The sequence below is a fragment of the Manis pentadactyla genome, chromosome 4, assembly GCF_030020395.1.
Source record: "Manis pentadactyla isolate mManPen7 chromosome 4, mManPen7.hap1, whole genome shotgun sequence".
Lineage (NCBI taxonomy): Eukaryota > Metazoa > Chordata > Mammalia > Pholidota > Manidae > Manis > Manis pentadactyla.
Genome location: NC_080022.1, coordinates 122,845,593 through 122,867,335, shown reverse-complemented (window position 1 = coordinate 122,867,335; position 21,743 = coordinate 122,845,593). Strand labels below are relative to the sequence as shown.

Genomic DNA, 21,743 nt, shown 5'->3' with positions numbered 1-21,743 from the left:
CTGTTGCGTCTCTTATGACTCTTACGTACCGCTGTGTCCTTACGCCGCTGAAAGTAGTTCTCTCGGTTCCCTCATTCGCGACGCAGGTAGATCCTTCCACTGAGCCCCAAATTCCTCAAAGTCAGAAAAAAATCCTTAACAAGTCAGATCCCCTCTTTTCCAGGTGATTCTTTTCCTCCTTTAGGAAAATTTAGAAAAATTATCAGGCGGATGAATTCGAGTTAAGGGGACCGTCCTCGAAAGCTCTGGAAACTTCCTAGCGGCGCCAGAGCTGATTGGTGAGGCCTGTGAAGGCGAGGACAGCGCTGATTGGTCGGAGACGGATGGGTTGTTGCTGGGCTCCCGGCTCGGTTGGTTTAGTGCCGACGTTGCTAAGTAACCGAGTGCGCGTGCGCCATAGGAGCGCGGCTTTGAGAAGGAGGGGTACTTCCGGCCAGATTTGGCTGAGGGGTCTTGTTTCCGGACTCCAAAGTCCAACTCCCCCAAATCTCGTGTGGGACATTAGTCTAGGAAACAGTGGGCTCACTGGCAGCTTCCCCGGAAGGGCGCCCCATCTCGGTGTGGAGGTGGTCAGGAGAGGGACTGCGCGGTCTGCAGCAGTTTTTCTCGGTGTCGGCTGTGAAGCACAAGCCCCTCTTCCCCATGTCCCCGCTCTTCAAAAACGCGGGATCGTCACACACTGGCGGGTTTTTACTTTTACGCTTGGTTAGGACAGGGTTGTGAAGCTTTAATTAAGCTTCCTTAAGGTCAGAATGCTTTTGTCTTCTTTGACCCTCACAAGAACTCTGAGGAGTCTGCAGTCTAGACTCCGGCGGCCGGACCCTGTGCGTGGTGCCCGCACTCATCCGAGCTGCTCCGCTGCGGGGCTCTCCCTTCGCCTCCGAGGCCGCCCAGCCGGCCCACCGCGGCGCCCTTCCACCTCCCGTGCTCCAGGCCTGCCGCCGCGTGGGCCCTTCCCCTTTTTCCCGGCCCGGTCGGCCTTGCCCTCAGGCCGAGAGCAGCGGGGCTCTCTGGCTGCGGGTGACGCACGAGCCGTGCTTAGGCCTGGCTCCGGCAATACCTCCCAGTACCTTCCCCTACCCCCTCCCTGTTTGTCCAGACTCTGGTAGGGAAAAAGAGAAATGCGGGTTAGTGAGCTGAGGCCCCGCTTCAACGACGGGGAATCCGTGTACCTAAGAGTAACTATTTCTCCTGGGAGTGCGTGTGTTGTGCAAGCGACGCTGAAGGTGTGGTTAACCCCTGCGCCCTGGGTGTGGCCGCCCGCCCTTCGACAAGGTAGCTTGAGGACCTTGAGTCAGGCTCGGGTGTCGAGTCATGGAGGTGGGGATGTAAATAAACTTGTAAAAGGCTATTTGTCACGTAATTCCAGCTATCCTTAGTAAGAAGTAGTCTAAAGGTTTGCACGTTAATACAAATTAGGTAGATATTACTTAGAAAAGTCGTTAGTTACTAAATCACACTTCTAAGCATAACTATAAGAAACCATGTCATTGAATGAATCTTTTCAGGGTCGCATGAAGCAAGAATGGTGAGTCTTTTTCTCTCTCTAAATTTGGATTAGCAAGGAGAAAACATGACAGGTATGTGGTGAATTAACACCTAGACTGTTTTAAGTTAAATTAACTAAAACTAGGTAAGATCTACTTACTTAAGTAATCATAAGTTAAAAATAAACAATTTCAAAGCCAAAAATTTTCATTAAGATAATTTTGGACTTAGAGTTGAAATATTTATTTTACAAAGCATGACTTTTCAATTTTGTTAAGCTAAGAGCAAGTCTGAGCTTGTTTAACCAGCTAGCATCTTCTCCTGAGTCCTACAAGTTGATTGCCAGAATGATCTAGAATGGAGATCTCCTGACTGACAGGATGACTTTGCTGGGAGTTCCAGCAGTTGCCAGGACTAAATTAGTCATGTAGCTTCCTGGTTTAAGTTTTTCTAAAGTGGGACATTTGATAATCTTGACAAAGTAAAATGTTTTTAGAAGGATGAAGCATGCTATCCTAGTGCAATAAACAGGATGAATTTTTTATGGTCTGTTTAGAAATGAAACTTTTAGTAATCACATCATTCCTGGTACTAAAGTGTAAAAGATAATTTGTAAACAAGGAATAGAATGACAAAATCCAAAGATCAGAAATTTGGTAGCCTAGTTCAGTATTTGGCATTATGTTCTATAAATATTTGTTCAGTGAAGTGCAATATTCCCTTTTGTTCGTCAAAAAAACCCAACTTTGTAACAGCCTTAGGCACTTAAAATACAAAGCAAACAGACAGCACAATAGTTATATAATCTCTGTAGGCAAATGTTTTTTTGTCTAGGTAGTTCCTTTTGTAAGGGACCAACATCAGGCCTCACCAAGATGTGCCATTGTGACACGCAGATTATTTTGAGCTGAAAGCCATCAAGGCCCAAAAGACTCCGGAGGATACTTTGACCTCCCTCCCCAACCCCATAGCTGTGTTAAACAGGGAGGGATGGGACTCTCTTGTCCCCTCCTGGCGTGAGCCGGGAGCTCTGTCATTTCACTTTATCTCTGAATAAAAGCCTGTACCTTGCTCTCCTAACAACAAAAAAAAATAAACAGGGAGGGATGTGGCTAAGACTGTTAAAATTCTTCTCTGTCCACCATCGTTTCTGTGTGACCCATCAAGTTCTTTCTCAAACATTTACTCTTTTCATATTCTTGTGAATTACTTCTCTTTTCTTTGAAGTCTCAGACCCTTACCCCCTTTCCTTTTGTGGCAATTTATATGGAATTTATATATAAAGTATAAAAATCATATGTATAGTCACATCTGCCTTGATGGTTTATGGTTCATGATTGTAGTCAAGACAGAAAACAGTAGCCAAGACAGAAAGAGTTTCTGTGTTTGTTCACCATGAGGATTTGTTCGTTATCCTTCAGAAGGTGAAACTGTTGAGAGTTAGACTTAATTAATGATTGTGCATAGAAACCCCAATATTGTTGTTAACAACCATTTCATCAATAAATATGAGAGATGCCTTCTCGGCACCACTCTTGCGCTGTCACACCTTGAGTCCCCTGGCTGGTCCTTAAGTCTTCGAAGAACAATCGTGTCTCTTCCCTCATCTGCGGGTCAGAGACAGAGAAGAGACCTGACACCTTTGATTCAGGATGGTGTATGTACTTCGTTCTCCCTGACTGTCTTTGGAACCCATGTCTGTGGTTTCCCTGAACATATGTAATTAAACTTTGTTTTTTTCTTCTGTTAATCTGTCTCAAATCAATTTGATTCTTAAATCAGCTAAAAGAACCTCGAGGGGTAGAGGAAATTTCTTCCTCCCCTGCATTTGGTACAATTAGCAGGATATTTCAACTCGCTGAACATTGCTCACTCTGAGGCCACTGTAGCTGAGAGATCCTGGGACACGTGACTACAGCTGGCAGAAGGTAAGATTTCTTACCTTGTCAACCTCCTGGAATCTCTGTCTGCAGGGTCTGATGTAGCAAGAATGGTAGGAGTCTTCTTTCTAAATTTGAATTAGCAGGAGAAATTATTGTGGAACTAGTTCCTTGGGCCTGGTGACTCTTGGTAGATTAGGTTGAGAACTCTTGTTTTTTGCTGATCCAGTTCCTCCCAGATACCATCTTTGGTTTTCTTTGTGTCTTTTATGTCATCTGTAAATGTGTACATGAGGTCAAGGCTGTTGCTTAAGGACAACTTGGAAGCCAGAGCTGCAGAACTGGTGGGCACCAGGCAAGCAGTTAAGAGCTGTTAGAGGGTTTGCCACGTCAAGAAGACTCCCATGACCAGGTGAGTTGGTCACGGAAGAGGTTAGATGGACACTAGGCCACCTGCCAACCTTAAGAAAATTTCCATTTAACAAGGCATACTGTAAAACACCACACAGTCCCCGACCCCACAGCATGTCCCTCCTAGGTATTAGTTTGGCCTCCAAGAAGGCCCAAGACTTGGCTAAAGCTATTAAATGCATGTAAGCTTTCCTGTTATCTCGTTACACATCTTGAGAGCTTGGCTTTGTGACCAGTGAGGATGTACTGTCTCTGGTCTCTGCCACCCTGAGGGTGCATCTGGTGGGCAGTGCCACAGACTGGATCCGAAAACTTGTTCTTTGTCCAACTGTGCCAGCTCTCAGGGGAGTTTGTTGGAAGAGGTCCCAAACCATAGGGGACTTTTGTCATCTCAATCTTGGTGGTTTGTTAGGGCTGGAAAAGTCCCATTCCAGTATTGCCTGCCTGGTGTCACAGATTAGCGGGTCTGTCACCAGAGCCACCATTCTTACTGTCTGGGCCATGAAGTGTCTTTGCTTTCTTATGGGAATGAACTTTATGGATCATGGGGGCTGCATCATCTGTGTCCTCCTGGGACATCTCCTAGGTCCTTAGTTTAAGCCTTGGAGAGCTCTCAATTGTAATAACAAGTCTTAGGGATTCCCTTGACAAGATAAAAGAACTGAAATTAGTCTTGAAAAAAAAATTAATGCCATATCCAATATAAATTCCACTTAAAATCTGGCCCCATATGCCTGTTTTAACTTCCTTTTGCTATAGGTGCATAAGGGATACTTAGACCTAATCTCTAGACCCAAAGAATACAGATTTCTCCTGTAAATGCTGTAAACTAGGAAATTAATTTAACAAGCTTCTAAGACTGGCAGTTAAGGCTTGCTTTGCTCCCACCTTCCAGGGCTCTATAATCAGGTGCTACCGGCTTCAGGAATTCCCATGCAATGTCCTTTGCAAATATAACCTAGACCTCCACTGAGAAAAAAAATTTCATATACCTTAAATAGCAGCAAAAATTTTTAATTATAAAAATACTTTAATCTCCACTTTTGGAAAATCCTACCAAATTTAGAGAGGAGTTAAAAAGATTAGGGACTACTTAAACCCCCTTAAAGAGGAAACAGTTTATATAAAGTTTTCTGGTAGGCCCTCTTGCAGAAGATCAACAGAAGGCATGTCCCAGGGCTGACAGAGGAGGCAAATGGAATTTTATGATGCCCCTTCCTTTGAAAATCCAGACCTGGATTTTGGAATAGCTTTTGCCTTCTTGCTTATTTCCTTGGCTTTCTGCTTGCCTGGCACATGCATGTTGTTGGTTTTTTCTTTGGTTATCTTTGGTAGTAACTCTAGATGTTGTATCTTTTGCAGCCCCTTTTGAGGATTCTTTGTAGGCCCGTGTGATTGTTTAATATTGACAGAATAATTACTGTTTGTCCCGGTGGAACTCTAACCTTGGAAGCATTTTTGGTCAAACTGGAAACTGATTGAGATACTGATACAATTTTTTTTAGCATTTTCTCCCCTAAACAAAATGTGCCCTGACAGAAAGGGTACATTTCAGCACAGGTGAATGGATTTATCAGTGCTTGCTATGCAAACTGAGTCTTTACAAGACCAGGGATGGGGAGTGTAAAAACAATTCAAAGCCTGGGTTAGCTCTAAAGATCCAGGCCTTGCCCGTTCATCTTAAAATGCTTCTAAATATTATTTAGAAATTCGGACATTTGGAAATAGAACTGTCTTGGAATTGAGGAAAGGAAACATTTAAATATTGCCACAGGTGTATGTTAATAGGCAAATGTGTCTGGTCTCCAGGACTCAACCTTGAAAGATAATTTACTCTTTCTGTGCTTTTGTGATGTAAATTATCTACCCCCATCTTCTCTAGGATCTTTAACATACAAACTTCAGGGGAAAGTTTCTCATCAGAGGGGAAAAAACTGAAAGAAACAAGTATTTAGAAATTAGAAATTGGGTAAATATAATCTTCACAAATATTAGTAGCAGAAAATCTTTGTTTGCAGCTGTTTGTATGTTTGTCTGTGTATGTCTCCTTTGTTATAAGTGGGAGATATTTTTCTACCTCCGGATGATAATGCTAAAATTAAAGACAAGCGTTTGTAAGAATTAGGCATTCCAAAACTCAAATTCTGATAGAAAATAACACACGTTTTTCAAGTTCACGTAGTCTAGATCATCTTTGGTAAATTAAAACTAATTTAACTTCGGTTTAATTAAAATAGACATTGTTAGGAAAGAGTATAAAACCTAAATGTGATTTATTCCCACTAGGATGTTTAAACATTTTAACAGTAAGGTATTAACAAAGGGCCACGTGGTGGAAGCTGCTTGGGCTGAGAGTGGGGGTGGGGGAATTGATAAGGGCCTGGCATACCTGTTTGAGTTTTATAAACCTACCAATAAGAATAAGACAAATGTAAAGGAAAGATATAACGGGCTTAGGCGACGTCCGGGGAAGACTGTGAACCCTGTAGTACTCAGCCAATGAGGAACCAGGGGAGGGACTCGCGCACTAGGAGATAAATTATTGGCGCCAAACTCCCCAGGTGTGCCTGCCCACCGGACACCTGATCTTGCAAGACCGTCATTAAAGCCTCGCTCCGCTGTTCTCTTTGTCTCCGTGTCCACTTATTGAATTTGGACCAGTGAGTGTATTTCTCACAACATGTCTTTAGAGTTATAAGCATTAGAATTAAAACCTTATTCTGCCTAGGTTTACTTAAAAGTCATATTAGTTGATGTTATGTGTTAAATCTTTTCAAAAAAATTGAGAAAGTCTGACTTTGATGTCTAACCAAGTCTTTATAGGTAATCTAGGCATGGTTGTTGAGAACAATTAAATGTGTGTAGCAATAATTACGATATGTCAAACAACTTAAATCTTTTTGGTAACCTGAAACAAAGTTTTGTTATGTTAAAGTTGTTAAAATCTTTGAATATTTAGTTCATCTCTTAATTTCTAGATCATTTCCAAGTAAGATAAAATAATGAAACATTACTTACTAAACATAGGTTTATCTACTTCTGGCTTCCTTATTACAGAGAAACTAAAGATAATTTGGGTCTGTTAGTAAACATTTTGTGCATTTTTGAAAGATTGTACTGTGAAGAAGCACATGTTTCTAGAAATTATGAAATGAATTCATGAATTTGCCAATCTAAAGAATGCTAGTGTAACATTACAATTGTTGGGGGAGCATTGTATATTTTCCTTGGTCCTTGTCCCCGCTGCAACAAGGTCCTTGTGCCCTTTAAAGGGCAGAGACACAGTAGTGAAGCAGAGTAAAAGTTTTATTTAAAGTTACTTAACGAGGGAAAAGTACAGGCCACCTCAAGGAGGAGAGACGCCCTGAAAGTTTGGAGAGAGAAAGTTTAAGATTAAAAGGTTACACACTTAGAAAGTACGGACAACCTTAGAGAGAGGAGCACCCCGAAAGGTTGGGGGTTCCCCCTTTTAAGGATTCTTCAGGAGTGTGACCAAGGGCTGGGGCTGTAGACCTTTTAAGTGGTCTTTGAATACTTAGAATTAATTTAACACAAGGAACTTCCTGCTCTGATTTCTCTCTGGGATATTCTTGGTCTGGGCACATATCAAGCAGCTTGCCTGCCCAGCCCCCAAGGTGGGCTGAGTTATTGTCTGTTTGCTAAAGAGTAAGTTAAGAATCTTACTTCTTAACTTAAGAATCTTACTTCTTAACTTACTGGGTATTAAAATGCAATCTTATTTGTAAGATGGAATCCTTCCTGCCTTTTTTCTGTTGTTTATGGCTGGGCCTGCATGCTAAGTTAGTTGCTTGGGTTGCAAACTACTTGATTAGGGCTGAAGGAGAAAAAAAACACAGCATATAGGTAAAGTTAAAAAATAAGCTGGGCCTGCATGATTAACACAATGAAGACATGGGCTATGCTGAGGTACCCTCCTTTATCTGGTGAATATTCAAACATTCCAGGCTAAATTGCTCCTGGCTTTTTGAGCTTTAACTGATTAACTTTGCATCTTTTTAGTGGGCTTTTTCCTGGCCTTATTCTCTTCCCACCCCGCTCATACCTATTTTCCTGCCTAACACAATTGCTTACTTAGTTTTAACTGAAAATTGAGGTTTCTAAGGGTTTTAATTCTAATTAAGGCTACTTGAAATAACAAGGGAAGTATCTCCATATGCAGGAAAATAGGATGCGTGCTAGGTAAAGGAAGGTACGAAGGATGGAAATGAGTTTGGTTAAGGGTAAAGAAGTTTTTTTTTGTCTTAAAGGTGAGGCACTGGTTATTTCAAGAGGGAAGACTGTTAGGACAAAATCTGAATATAAAAAGTTGTAGAAGATTTGTGAAAAGGTATTTAATGTGGTCAAGGTGTCTGAGATTAAAGGAGTTTTAATATCGAGTACACCACAAGATTACAGTTTTGTTTTCTCTTTATTAAAAGGGCAAAGTTTCCTTGAATTATTGGTCTGCTTTTTTTATTCTTATTTTTTAATGAGATGAGAGGGAATCCATACCACAAGGAATTACACACATAGCTTACCTCTAGCTGGTGATTTGATCCGCTCTTAAATTACCAAGAGATTGTAAAAGATGTTCTAATTTTTTTACCAGTTCTTTGAATACTTAAAACAAAATCTTAAAAGAGCTAAGTCTTGCTAACAACCATATAACATGTTTTTGCCTTTGAAGTCTTTTACTGTCACTTTGTTGTAGGGCAGCTGCGTCTGGGGAGGTCTCTGCATGCTAGGTGAAACTTCAACTTGAACAGGGGAGGGTTTTTGACTCTGGACAAGGAAGAATTCTAGAACAGGTCAGGCAAGTATAGGTAAGGAAGGAATTCATTAAAACGAGAGTAGCAGGGAATGGCAGCTGCTTTGCAGGCAGCAGAGAGCAAGGAAGAGCAGAGAGGAAAGGGAAGTTCAATGAATTCCTGCTCAGCATAGGGCAAATCTTTTGCTAACTCCTAAAGCTAGGGTCACTTGGTGCCCAGTGTCCAACTGAATCTGCATGACATGGGGACTGAGTCCCTACCACCTCAGGATTTGGGGAAGCTGCAGAGCACTGGATGGAGTGAGATTAATTTCTGAGAACTTCCCAAGGGCAAAGAAAGATTTTCCAGAAGGTTGCTAAAGAGCATGATCATACAGCTGCAGTCCTGTCTGGGTCACAAAGGCAACAGGAACTTGGGAGCCAGCTCAGAGATCTCAGTAGACTTTTCCTACTTGTCTGAAGCAGGAGAGAGAAAGAGAGATCTCTTAAGATTTGTGCTTAAGTCTAGAAGATTGAATGAAATAGCGAAGTAATAGATGCTTACCACTGGAAGAGTGCAGAGACAAAATGCAGTTAAGTTGAGCAGTGATAAGTCTTTATTTAAGGCAAAAAGTACACACTAGAAGAAAGGCGAGTGTGGGCAACCTGAGAGGAGGCACGCTTAAGGGCTTAGGATTTTGTCTTTTAAGGATTTCAAGAATGGGGGTAAAGGGCGGGGATGGGAGTGGGAGGGTGTTTGCTGAACACAGGCTTGACTTGTGGTCTCATGATGTCTCTCCAGTGAGAGACATTGTGTCACCATACAGTCAGTCCTCTAGATAATTCTGTAAGATAAACTTAACACAAGGAATTTACTGATCCTGTTCTTCACCATGATAGTGATTACCCTCAAGCACTGGGAACATATCAGTTAGGACTGTGTGCCCTGCCTTAAGTTAGGTTATTGGCTGATTAGCATATAATCTGTTAGGAATGTTACCTCTTAACTCCCTGGTGTTTAAAATGGAATCTTAGCCTTAAGATGGGGTCCCTCCTGTTCTTACTATACTGCTTATATCTTGACATTTTTCATCATAGGCAGGAAAAGTTAATCATGATGCTTGTCCCATGTCCTTGCCCTGCCTCAGCTTTGGTTAAATGATTATGTATTGATGTCATAATGATTTGTGATCCTATTTAGTTCAAACCTTTTGATATTTTTGACAACATCCCCAAACCAAACTCTAAAAATCGTTTCTATCTCTAACACTGAGATTTTCCAGAGAGCCTCTGGAACGTGTCAGAATTTTCTTACAAAAGAGAGATGTTAAATGAAATTAAACTTTGATCTATTTTAGTTTCTTAAATCATATGGGAGGCATTGTCAAATATGTGATGCTAAACCTTAGATTATATTGATGTGGAAAAATGTTATTAAAATGTGTTCTAGAAATTGTATGAAACTCCTAGAAGTCTGATATGTCCTGGAATGTTATCTTATAATTATAGTTATTGAAATGTTAAATATTATGGCAATAACCAAATTTCCTTGTCAATTGCATTATTTAACCATTGCAATTTTTAAGTCTTTTGTCATTTATTGAAAGTTACTGGTTTACTCTGGAACTAGTGGAAAAACTGGATTCAAGCAGAACAAGATTTGATAACATGGGACTAAATGAACTGAGGGAGATGATTTTAATTTGTATGACTTTTGTTTGAGACATTTTGTTTTTCCAGGTTTAAGGAAGCTTTTTCTTAAGCTTTTATGACTTACAACAATTTGGCAAATTATGCCTTTATCTTTTTCTGTCTGATCCCTCCAGATTTTGGAAACTGTCAGTGAGTATTTTTATATTTTATGGCAACATGTTTATTTACATACATTCAATAAGAATCCATTCTCCTTGTGTAACAGGACACAATTGGAAACATTGGTTATATTACTAAGGCTTTAACTGGAATGTCATATTCCAGAGAGACGTGCATAAACTCAGATATGACCAGACAGCTTTAAGGAACTAAGGTTAACTTGATGGAGCCAATAAGCCCCTTGGAAGAACTGGCCTGGTACCTTGGTTATGGGGTTCCCAGCAGCCTTACCAGGTGAGTAAGGAAGGTCACTTCCTGGCAGGCACAGAAACCTCAGAATATCTTGGGGACCTCAAGTAGATGGAAATTCATCCAAATTTATAGGCATTGGAGATAAAATGTGATGACAAGTCCTTTGCTGGACTTCCTGGCCTTCAGAGGCCTTTAAAAGTTCTATCTGAAATTACTTATGAAAAGTTCTAGCAAAGCACATTTTAAAAGAGCCTGTTTGAGCAATCACTCTTCTTGCTGCACTTATGTTAGTAATCAGGCCAAGTGTTTTGAACCTAAACTTATGTTACAAATTAGTCTTAATATGGCTACCTGTAATAAATATGAAGGTGATTTTAAGAGAAAAATGACATTTTAATAGGCACTTTTATGGATGTTAGATTCTAATACTGTTCCTTGTATACTGGACTGAATCCTGAATTCTTCTAGTTTCCTCCACTGTCTGATTCCTATTCCCCAAAATAATATTTTCAGTTTTTCTCTCATCCTTGTGACCTGGAATCATTTAGAACTAAAACTGCCCTTTTTCCTGAAGCTGCACAAACTGAAGGTGAAGATCTTGATATGAACTTCAGAGAAATCACCACAACAGCCCATGTTTCGACGATCTTTCTGCTTGTTGCTATAGGGGCCACTCAGAAGGATTGCCAGACACATCTGAACCACAAACCAGGGTAAGTGTCAGGCAGCCCCTGCCTGCACTCATTCTGTCTGACTGCCCAAAGGTTCTTCAGGACTGACATCTAGAAGTCCCCTTGCTTGCTGTACCCAGAACTTGGGTACTGGATTTATAATTTGCTCCAACCATTAATCTTTGTTTCTCTTTTGTTTCCATAGAAATGTCTCTTATTTAATACCTGATTAACTTGAACTGTAGGCTTGATTGTGGGAACATGCCTGCATCATCACTCAGCTGAACTGACCTAAACAGATTTAATAAGATGGACCATTCATCACCTCAATTTTTAATGTGGAACTGTCAGGGAAGTTTCAGAGGAGGGACAGGTTGGGACCAAGGCCAGGCTGCCCCACGATGTGCCATTGTGACATGTAGATTATTTTGAGCTGAAAACCATCAAGGCCCAGAATACTCGGGAGGTTACTCTGCCCTCCCCTACTCCCTAACTGAATAAAAAGAATTTAGATGGAGAAACTGCTCCAGGAGGAGAGCATAGATAGCTGTATTGTAATGTGACCTAGGTGTGGTAGACAGGGAGAGGTGTGGCCAAGTCCCTTAAAATCCCTCTCTGTGCACCATCATTTCTCTGTGGCCCATCAAACAATTGTTTATCAAACATTTACTTTCATATCCTGTGAATTACTTCCCTTTTCCTCTGAAGTCTCTGACCCCTACCCCCTTCTCCTTGGTTCAGGATGACATATGTACCTCATTCTCCCTGTTTTTGGAGCCTATGTCTATGACTTCCCCATAGGTATATAATTAAACTTTGATTTTTTTCTCCTGTTAATCTGTCTCATGTCAATTTGATTCTTAGACCAACAGAACCTTGAGGGGTAGAGGATATTTCTTCCTCTCCAACACTTTGAAAGACACAAAGAGCAATTGATTCTGAGATTTAAGTGTTTGGCTTTTAACTATTGAGAGTTTTGAAAGCTCTGCATATTCTCTAGACAAGTTCTTAGATATGTTTGCAAATATTTTCTCTCCTTCTATGAGTTGTCTTCATTTTCTTGATGGTGTCTTTCGAAATACAAAAGTTTTCTTATTTTGATGAAGTCTCAACACCCTTTCTTACACCACACTCTCCTGATCTCTTCAACCTTTACTTCCATTTCCTCTCAGCAATGAACCTTGACCTCATCTGGAGCTGACTAAACTCTTAAACCCTAGTATTCCACTCTTGGAGTCCAGCCTCTCACCCTTCTACCTTGCTTTCTACTCTGTTTCTACCACATCGACCCTGTAAACCTCCTAAGACCTCCAGTTCCCCAATTCTCTATTTTCTCTTAATAGCATTATTTACAGGCAAAATTAAAAAATTTTAATGAAATCCAGTTTATTGGTACTCTTCTTTAATGGATTGTGCTTTTGGTGTCATGTCTAAGAACTCTTAATCTAGCCCTAAGTCCCAAAGGTCTTTGCTTGTGTTTTCTCTACACTTAAATCTGTGATCCATTTTGAGTTAATTTTTGTATAAGGTGTCAGAGTTAAACTGAGGTCCTTTTTTGCTGTTTGAAAGTCCAGTTGCTCCAGCACAATGCAAACACTAAGCTTCCTCCACTGAATTGCTTTTGCACCTTTGTCAAAAATCTGATGACCAGATGTATGGATCTGTGTTTTTTTTTTTAAGTATTCCCTTTTTGATCCTAGTCCTTTCTTTCCCTTTTTAGAGGTATACAATGCCAAATTTAATATTTATCAACGCTAGGCATCTTTTAAAGCTAACACTATACATTTATGTTTAAACACAAATATTACATGTTGGTATAAATTGTTGCTCTCCCACCACAAATTCAGGTTGAAACCTAATCCCCATTGTGATGGTATTTGAAAGGAGCCTTTTGGAGATGACTCAGCCATGAAAGCAGAGCCCTAAAGAATGGGATTGGTACCCTTATAGAAGGCCCTCTTGCCCCATGTGAGGACACAGTGAGAATACAGCCATCTGGGAATCAGGGAGCATGCCATCACTGTACACTGACTGCCAGCAGACTGGACTTCTAGCCTCTAAAACTGTAAGAAATAAATTTCTGTTGTTCTAAACCACTCAGTCTATGGTATTCTAATAGAGCAGTAAGAATGGACGGAGACACAAGTTTTTAGACTTTATGTAAATGATGTCATATTTTATATAATCACTCTACACTTCCTCTTTTTCTTTTAGTATTTTTTTGAGATTAGTTGTGTTGATGAGTAGGCAGTAGATGAAGTTCAACTGTGTTAGCTGATATGTAGTGTTCTGCTGTGACGATACCACAGTCTAACAGGGTGTTCCTAGTTTTTCACTGTAATGAGCAAAGCTACTGAAAGCATTTAAAATTTTTATTTTAATTTATTTTTTAAATTGTGGTAGAAGACATTAAATTTCTATCTTAATTTTTAAGTGTACAATTCAGTGGCACTAAGTATATTCACATGTTGTGAAGGTACAGTGTGTTGAGGAAAGAGTGGGTACTATGCATGTCTGGGAGTTAGGGTGACTGCATGTGGGCCTGTGGTTTGGGAAGTAAGGCTGGAGAAGCAGGCAGAGCTCAACTCTCCAACAAACTACCTCCCTCCAGCCATGCAGGCCATCCAGGCCTTTCCCCACTTCTGTCCTGTGCACTTGATGGTTCCTTTATCTGGAACTCTACCTGGGGCCACTTCCACCTCACATTTTGCACGATGTAAATGTTGTCACCTGCTCAGAAAGGCCCTCTCTGACATCCACCCCTGTTCCTGGGACTCAGTGATAGCACCTTAGTTATTTCTTTCATAACAATGTCATGTTTATCCCATCCATAATTATACTACTTACATGGTTAGTCATCTCTTTATCTCCCCCACTAGAATATAAATTCCATGAGGGTTCAGGCTACATCTCTGGTTTATCACCATAGCTGTGCACTTAGCTAGCCAGCACAGAACCTGGTACATGGTCAACACTTAGCAAATATTTGTTGAAAGAATGAATGACTAATGAAGGACCTGCCTTGCTGGGCTAAGGACTTTGGATTCTTCCTGTACGTATTCTGCATTGGGATGACATGATCAGATTTCTGCTGCAGATTGATCACTTGGTGACATCATAGCAGGTAAGTAATGGGGGATGAGTTTGGAGACCAGCACTCCAGAGATGGTGGCAGCTGTCCAAACAGGATATGATGAACACCTGTAAATGGAGCAAGTCAACAAAACGCAGCATCCCTAAAGAAAGCAGGAGGAAGGAACTCATAAAACCAGAACACTGTTCACTTGTGCTTGGTCCTTGTTCCAGAAAAAATCCAAGGCCACTGACTTAAATACATATAATATAACAAAGTAAAATTAAACACCAGTGGATGGGGGTACTATTTTTTTAAATTAAGGGATCATTGATATACAATCTTATGAAGGTTTCACATGAGCAATGTTGTGGTTTCAACACTCACCCATACCGTTGCACCCATATCAGGTATCCCCCCACCTCATTGCAGTCACTGTCCATCAGTGTGGTAAGATGCTATAGAGTCAGTACTTGTCTTCTCCATGCTGTACTACCTTCCCCGTGACCTACCTATATTGTGTGTGCTAATTATAGTGCCCCTTAAGCCACTTCTCCCTCCCCAACCCCTCCCCTTTGGTAACCACTAGCCCCTTCTTGGAGTCTCTGAGTCTGCTGCTATTTTGTTCCTTCAGTTTTGCTTTGTTGTTATACTCCACAAATGAATGAAATCAGTTGGTACTTGTCTTTCTCTGCCTGGCTTATTTCACTGAGCATAATACCCTCTAGCTCCGTCCACGTTGTTGCAAATGGTAGGATTTGTTTTCTTCTTATGGCTGAGTAATATTCCACTGTGTATATGTATCACCTTTTCTTTATCCATTCATCTACTGATGAACACTTAGGTTGCTTCCTCATCTTGGCTATTGTAAATAGTGCTGTGATAAATGTAGGGGTGCATATGTCTTTTTGAATTGGATCTTGTTTTGATGGGGGTACTTTTAACAAAAGAAGAAAGAAAAGTTAGGAATGAGATGAGTACACAGAATGCTGGCTTTGAAGCCTGTCCTTTTGCTAGAGGTGGGCCATAGGTTTAGTGTTTTGGTTTTTTTTTTTCCCCCCAGCCAGTTTGGACAGAGACATAATCAATTACATAGTAAGTTCATACGATAAAAAGTTGTGATATATCCATACAATGGAATACTACTCAGCAATACAAAGAAATGTATTGTCAATATACAACATAGGCAAATTTCAGACTAATTATGATGAGTGAAAGAAACCAGACAAAAAAGAGTACCTACTGTATGATTCCATTGCACATGAAATTTTAGAAAACGCAAACTAACCTATTGAGAGTGAAAGTAGATCAGTGGTCCCTTGGGGATGGACGCAGGGAGAAGAAATGAGGTGGGATGGATTATAAGAGGCAGGAAAAACTCAGCGGGGGTGAGGGGAATGCTTATCTTGATTTTGGTGGTGGTTTCACAGATACAAGCATATATCCAAATATCAGGTTATGTATTTTAAGCACATGCAATTTACTATGCATAATTTACACTTCAGTAAAGCTATAAAAAATTAAATTAGATAAACATCTGGCAGAGCAATCCCTGAGATAGCTCAGGTAAGTCCTCAGGGGTCAGGAAGGTTTGTAAAAGTAAGCTGACTTAAAACATTTTTTTAAGTATAAATATCAGAGTCTTCCTTTTATAAAATATGAAGATACAATAACCAAGTTTAGAGACTAATTAAATTAGTGTCACCCTAATTGATCTGCTCTGTTTTAATTTATTTGACCCTAAGTGGAAGCTAAAAAGTAGATTTCTTAATTGCTTTGGAATTAAGTGCTGCCTTTGAATCCAAACAAATATGTTGTCAGAGCATGTGTGAGAAGACAGTAGAATGAACCTGTGATGACCAGGGTCACCTTAAGTAATGAATGCCTCCAGCAGGACACACACCTTTTCCATGTTTCCTAATCCTGCCAGACACATGCTCCCTTGCTACACTGTGTTGATGGAAAACCTCCCAGATGCAGATTTAATTATTACTATGGCAAGTTTTCCAGAGACTCTTATCTGTAGGGTATGTATAGCAGATTAAAAACAACTAACTAGTCAATGTACACAATTCTGAAGTAGAAAAACTGTGTGTGTTTCTTAGGGACCATAAAATACCATAAGGCAAGGGGAACGGGAGCACACGGGCCTGCTGAGCATAAAGCCAAGGTGACGGTGGCTATGGTGATTATCGTAGGGCCAGCCCAGGCTCAGCCCTGTGCCCCTTAGTCCCTCCAACAAAATCACAGCCCGAGGTAAATGTGCTTATGCCCATCTTACAAATACTTGGAAGAAAATAAAGAAGTGGCCCACAGGCACATGGCTAGGAAGTAGAAGTGAGATTTTAAAGCCACCATTGCCTGGCTTTAGAGCCTGAAGTCTTAGTGCCTCTGCTGTCTCCAGGGGTCCTTCCCAATTACTAGATACAGGCTGCAAAGCTAGCATTAAGCTACCTATGTGGCCTAGGCAAAGAGGGAAACATGATTAGACACACACCGCACTGTTCTTAAGGTACAAATTTATTTGGTCAGGAGACACAGAACTACTACTGAGAGAAACACCTTGTACAGTTCTTACAAAGAGTGTGATCTGTGATGAATGGATAAAGCCCCCCCAGTTGCCTCCCTCCAGTGAAGAATACCAGGAATTTTACTACAATTTGCTGAATATGTTCTGAGGATCTAATGTAGGGCATGGTGACGACAGTTAACAACACTATGGTATACTTGAAAGCTGCTAAGAGAGTAGATCTTAAATTATCTTAGTTATTGTAAATCATCATGGTGTATGCCTTAAGCTTACACAATGTTGTTTCTCAACTGTATCTCAGATGAAAAGAAAGAAATAATTTTACTATGGCTGTTTTTGATTCTGGTCCTTGATATAGACTTGTGCCCAGATGTTCTTTGAGTGTCCAACTCAAATTTGTCCAAAAATCTCAGATAGTGTGGCTTGGAACAAGGGGGAAAATATCTGGACAAATAGATGGGTCACATGCCCTCTGGCCAATCCACCACCAATACTGTGTTTCAGAAGCAGTCTATTAATAATGGGACAGCAAAGAATTGCTTCAGGAACAAGTCCAAATGCCCTTAGGTATTAAAGATTGTCCTCAATTGCACCCCATGCAAATATCTCACCTAACCAGTGATCTGCGTCTTCAGCACACAGCAGAGTTCAATGACTCGGCTCCTGTCCTGAAGTAGCCCTGTATCCAGTTAAGTAAAAAACATGTAAGTAACTCCAATACCATATGAGAAATTCTTTAATGGAGGAGCTTATAAGAAACAATGGTGACATAAAGGATGTGGTCAGCCCCAGCTGGTGAGGATGGGGGATGTTTTCCTTGGGCAGGATGTTGAGTTGGATTCACCAGGAGGCCAAGGTTAAGGTTCAAACCCCCTAGCTCAGGCAGAGCTCCAGTACAGGCTGATACCCATATATGTAGCCACTGGCTTTGAGGTGTTACTGTTTCTTGGGAGAGCTCCTATCTCACCACTGTTTGGTTCCCTAGCCATGTAGAAGATGGTTTTTCTGATGCCTGTTCTGCATTCAGGCCTCCAAGGCCCAAGCCAAGCACAGCAAACTAGCATGGGCATGTTCCATAGGTGGAGAATCCAGGGACTCAAATGATATCACTCACTGCCTGCCACACCTCTGCTTCCTTTATCCCCAGAATAAAATCCAGATTCCTTCCAGGGGGCCTACAGGCCCAGCATGGTCAGTGCATGCCTTCCTCTCAACTTCAACCTGCTCCACATCCCCTCCAGTCACTGTAATCCTGCCTTGACAGGCTTCCTGCCATCTCCCAAGCTCAGGTTGGTCTCAGGGCTATTCCTTTTTCTTGGACTGCTCATCCCTTTATTTATTTATTTATTTTTGGTATCATTATGTACAATTACATTTGCAACATTGTGGTTACTAGATTCTCCCCATTATCAAATCCCACCATATACCCCATTACAGTCACTGCCCATCAGCATAGTAAGATGCTATAGAGTCACTACTTGTCTTTGTGCTATACTGCCTTCCCTGTGCCCCCCTCTACATTATGTGTGCTAATCATAATTCCCCTTAATCCCCTTATCCCTCCCTCCCCCACCACCCTCCCCGGTCCCTTTCCTTTTGAAAACTGCTAGTCCATTCTTGGGTTCTGTGAGTCTGCTGCTGTTTTATTCCTTTAGTTTTTTCTTTGTTCTTATACTCCACAAATGAGTGCAATCATTTGGTACTTGTCTTTCTCCACCTGGCTTATTTCACTGAGCATAATACCCTCTAGCCCCATCCATGTTGTTGCAAATGGTAGGATTTGTTTTCTTCTTATGGCCGAATAATATTCCATTGTGTATATGTACCACATCTTCTTTATCCATTCACCTACTGATGGACACTTAGGTTGCTTCCATATCTTGGCTATTGTCAATAGTGCTGCAATAAACATAGGGGTGCATATGTCTTTTTGAATCAGAGAAATTATATTTTTTGGGTAAACTCCTAGGAGTGGAATTCCTGGGTCAAATGGTATTTCTATTTTGAGTTTTTTGAGGAACCTCCATACTGCTTTCCACAATGGTTGAACTGATTACATTCCCACCAGTAGTGTAGGAGGGTTCCCCCTTCCCTGCATCCTCCCCAACATTTGTTGTTTGTCTTTTGGATGTTGGCCATCCTAACTGATGTGAGGTGATATCTCGTTGTGGTTTTAATTTGCATTTCCTGATGATTAGTGATGTGGAGCATCTTTTCATGTGCCTGTTGGCCATCTGAATTTCTTTGGAGAAGTGTCTGTTCAGATCCTCCGCCCATTTTTTAATTGGATTATTTGCTTTTTGTTTGTTGAGGTATGTGAGCTCTTTGTATATTTTGGATATCAACCCCTGCTCTTCCCTTTCATCATTCAGGTTTCAACTCAGGAGTTTCCTCCTTGGAGAGGCCTCTGACCACCTCATCATCCTACATTGCAATAGTCTCTTGCCTTCAGAGCACTTGTCAGTACTGAACTTATTCAATTCACTCATTTTTTCACCCACACAGTCAGAGACTGACTTATTCGTGGCTGCCCAGAGCAATGTGTGGCATAGAGTAGGTGCTCAGTGAGCATCTGCTGGCTGGCTAACATCCTCCCAGACCAACAGGAACTCTTCTAGAGCAAGTGGGCCAATGTTCAGGTGCCAGTAGGCCACGCTGCAGTAAGGAGACTGTGGGGCTCTGGGGCTATGCCCCCATGAGTCCTTCCATATACAAATATTGTCCCTTAGGTACCAGTGGACACCACCAAGAGCCAGGGACCCTTTTGGTGCAGTCAGTCCCTTATGCAAGGAGACACATCTGCTTCTGGCTTCAGTAGCCACAGCCTTTATCTGGCTCCCTGGGAGGGCCTGCCCTGCTTCCAGTCCCTGGGTGCATCCCAGAACAAAGAAGAGTGAACACGTGAGATGGATGGATGGGTATTTGGGGCGTGATAGAAGAAAGAAAGGTTTAAAGCGCTCTGTCCCCAGTACTGGGGTTAAGAAGTAGAGTCTGTAAAGTCCAGTCATCAAGGAGGAAGAGTGGGGATTCAGGCCCCCCCAGCATGACTCCAGAGAAGCCTCAGACACTAAGAAACAAGGTGTTTCCAGAGGAAGAGGAAACTCTAGCCTGTTTTGATCCATTAAAATAAATAAATAAAACTGAAAGTTAATTATTAGACATCTGTTGTAGTGAGGACTAAAAACAGAAACAGTTACAATTCAATAAATCATACATTCTGGCCCCTAAACTACCTTAAATAAGAATAACAAAAAATATATTAATTTGTCTATATGGAGAAATGCCATGCTTACAGATTGAAGTACTCAATATTTAGGGTGGGATTCTTCCCAAATTGATATATAGATTCAACACAATCACTATTAAAATCCCAGCAGGCTTTTTAAAAATAGGAACTGCAAGGCAATCGTAAAATTTATAAAGAAACAGGACCTTAAATAGCCAAAGCTATTCTTAGGGCAAAAAATGAACAAAGTTGGAGTACTTACTCAATTTCAAACTTACTGTAAAGGCATAATAATCAAAACAGTGTAGTGCTGGCATAAGGATAGACGTTCCCCAGATCTTGTGGGGGATTCTTGTGCACTGTATTGCTAGTGCCTTCTCTAAGTTTATGGCCTGTCTTAAATAAAAACAAGATTAATTTTATCTCCCACTGTACACATTAGCTCAAGATGGATCATAGACCTAAATGTAATGAAAGACTATAAATCTTGAAAACAAATCTTGTGATCCTGGTGAAGCCGGGCAGGGACATGGGAGAAGCATCGTGATTAACTTTCCTGGCCCCTGAGGAAAGATCCTGAGGTACAAGCAGTATAGTAAGAACAGGAGGGACTCCATCTTTAGGCTAAGATTCCATTTTTAAAAGCAGAGAGTTGAGAAATAAAATTCCTAACATATTCTCTGGTAATCAGACAATAACCCAACAGCCTATCTGAAGGCAGGGCAGGCAGTCTTAACTGATACATGCCCACTGCTTGAGGGAAACCACTATCTTGGAAAAGAACAGGATAAATAAATCTCTTGTGTTGGGTTTATTTAGCAGAATCAGCTGGAGGACTGGTAATGGAGGAGAGGAGACACAGTGTCTCCCACCAGAGAGAAGCACCTTGCAACCACAAGTCATGCCTACGCCCAACAACCCCCCCCCGCCCTTTGCCCCATTCTTGAAAGCCTTAAAAGACCGAATCCCCAAACTTTCAGTGTGCCGCCTCTCTGAGAACATCCTTTAAGTGTGTGCTTTCAAATAAAGCTTTCTCACTGCTCAAATTATTTCAGTTTGTCTCTTTGCTATTTCATTTTATTTCCAAGTCTTCAGTCTGTCTCCACTTTACTCCTAATAAGTAGGAAGGGGATGCTAAGTGCTCAGATTTGGGCCTGCATGTTTCCGCTGCCTGAATGACCTGGACGAAACTGCAGTTGTGTGATCTGCTCTTAGAAGCCTACCTGAAAATCTCTTTTCTGTGGGAAGTTCTCAGAACATAGTCTTACTCCATCCTGTGCTCCTTGGCTCCCCCAAATCCTGAAATGGTTGGAGCTAGTCCCCATGCTGTGCAGGTCCAAGCAGACACAGGATGCCAGATGACCCTGGTTTCAGTAGCTGGCAAGGGAATCTGCCCTAAGCCGAGAACTTTCCCTCTTTGCCTCTGCACTTACTGGTTCTCTGCTGCCTGCAAGGCACTGCCACTTCCTGCTGCTCTTTGTTTAATTAATTCCTTCCTTACCTACCCTCATCTGACCTGTTTGAGAATTCTTTCTCTCCCAAAGTTAGGAACCCTCCCTTGTCCATCCAGAATGGGGTTTCTCCTAGTGCTTCACCTACTGAGCAGGGAGAGACTCTCCTCCACCCCTCACCAGCCGCAGCTGCCCGGCAACA

General features: G+C 41.4%; 1 long non-coding RNA gene across 1 annotated transcript; it reads left to right on the top strand.

Annotated features, from left to right (window-relative positions):
* The first annotated feature begins 1,328 nt into the window (after positions 1–1,328).
* On the top strand, positions 1,329–20,997 carry LOC118929995 (uncharacterized). Its single transcript, XR_008997144.1, has 7 exons — positions 1,329–1,580; positions 10,445–10,632; positions 11,165–11,303; positions 13,109–13,326; positions 14,141–14,385; positions 17,500–17,568; positions 20,910–20,997. It is a non-coding gene; the product is annotated as an uncharacterized LOC118929995 (long non-coding RNA).
* The last annotated feature ends 746 nt before the right edge of the window (positions 20,998–21,743 follow it).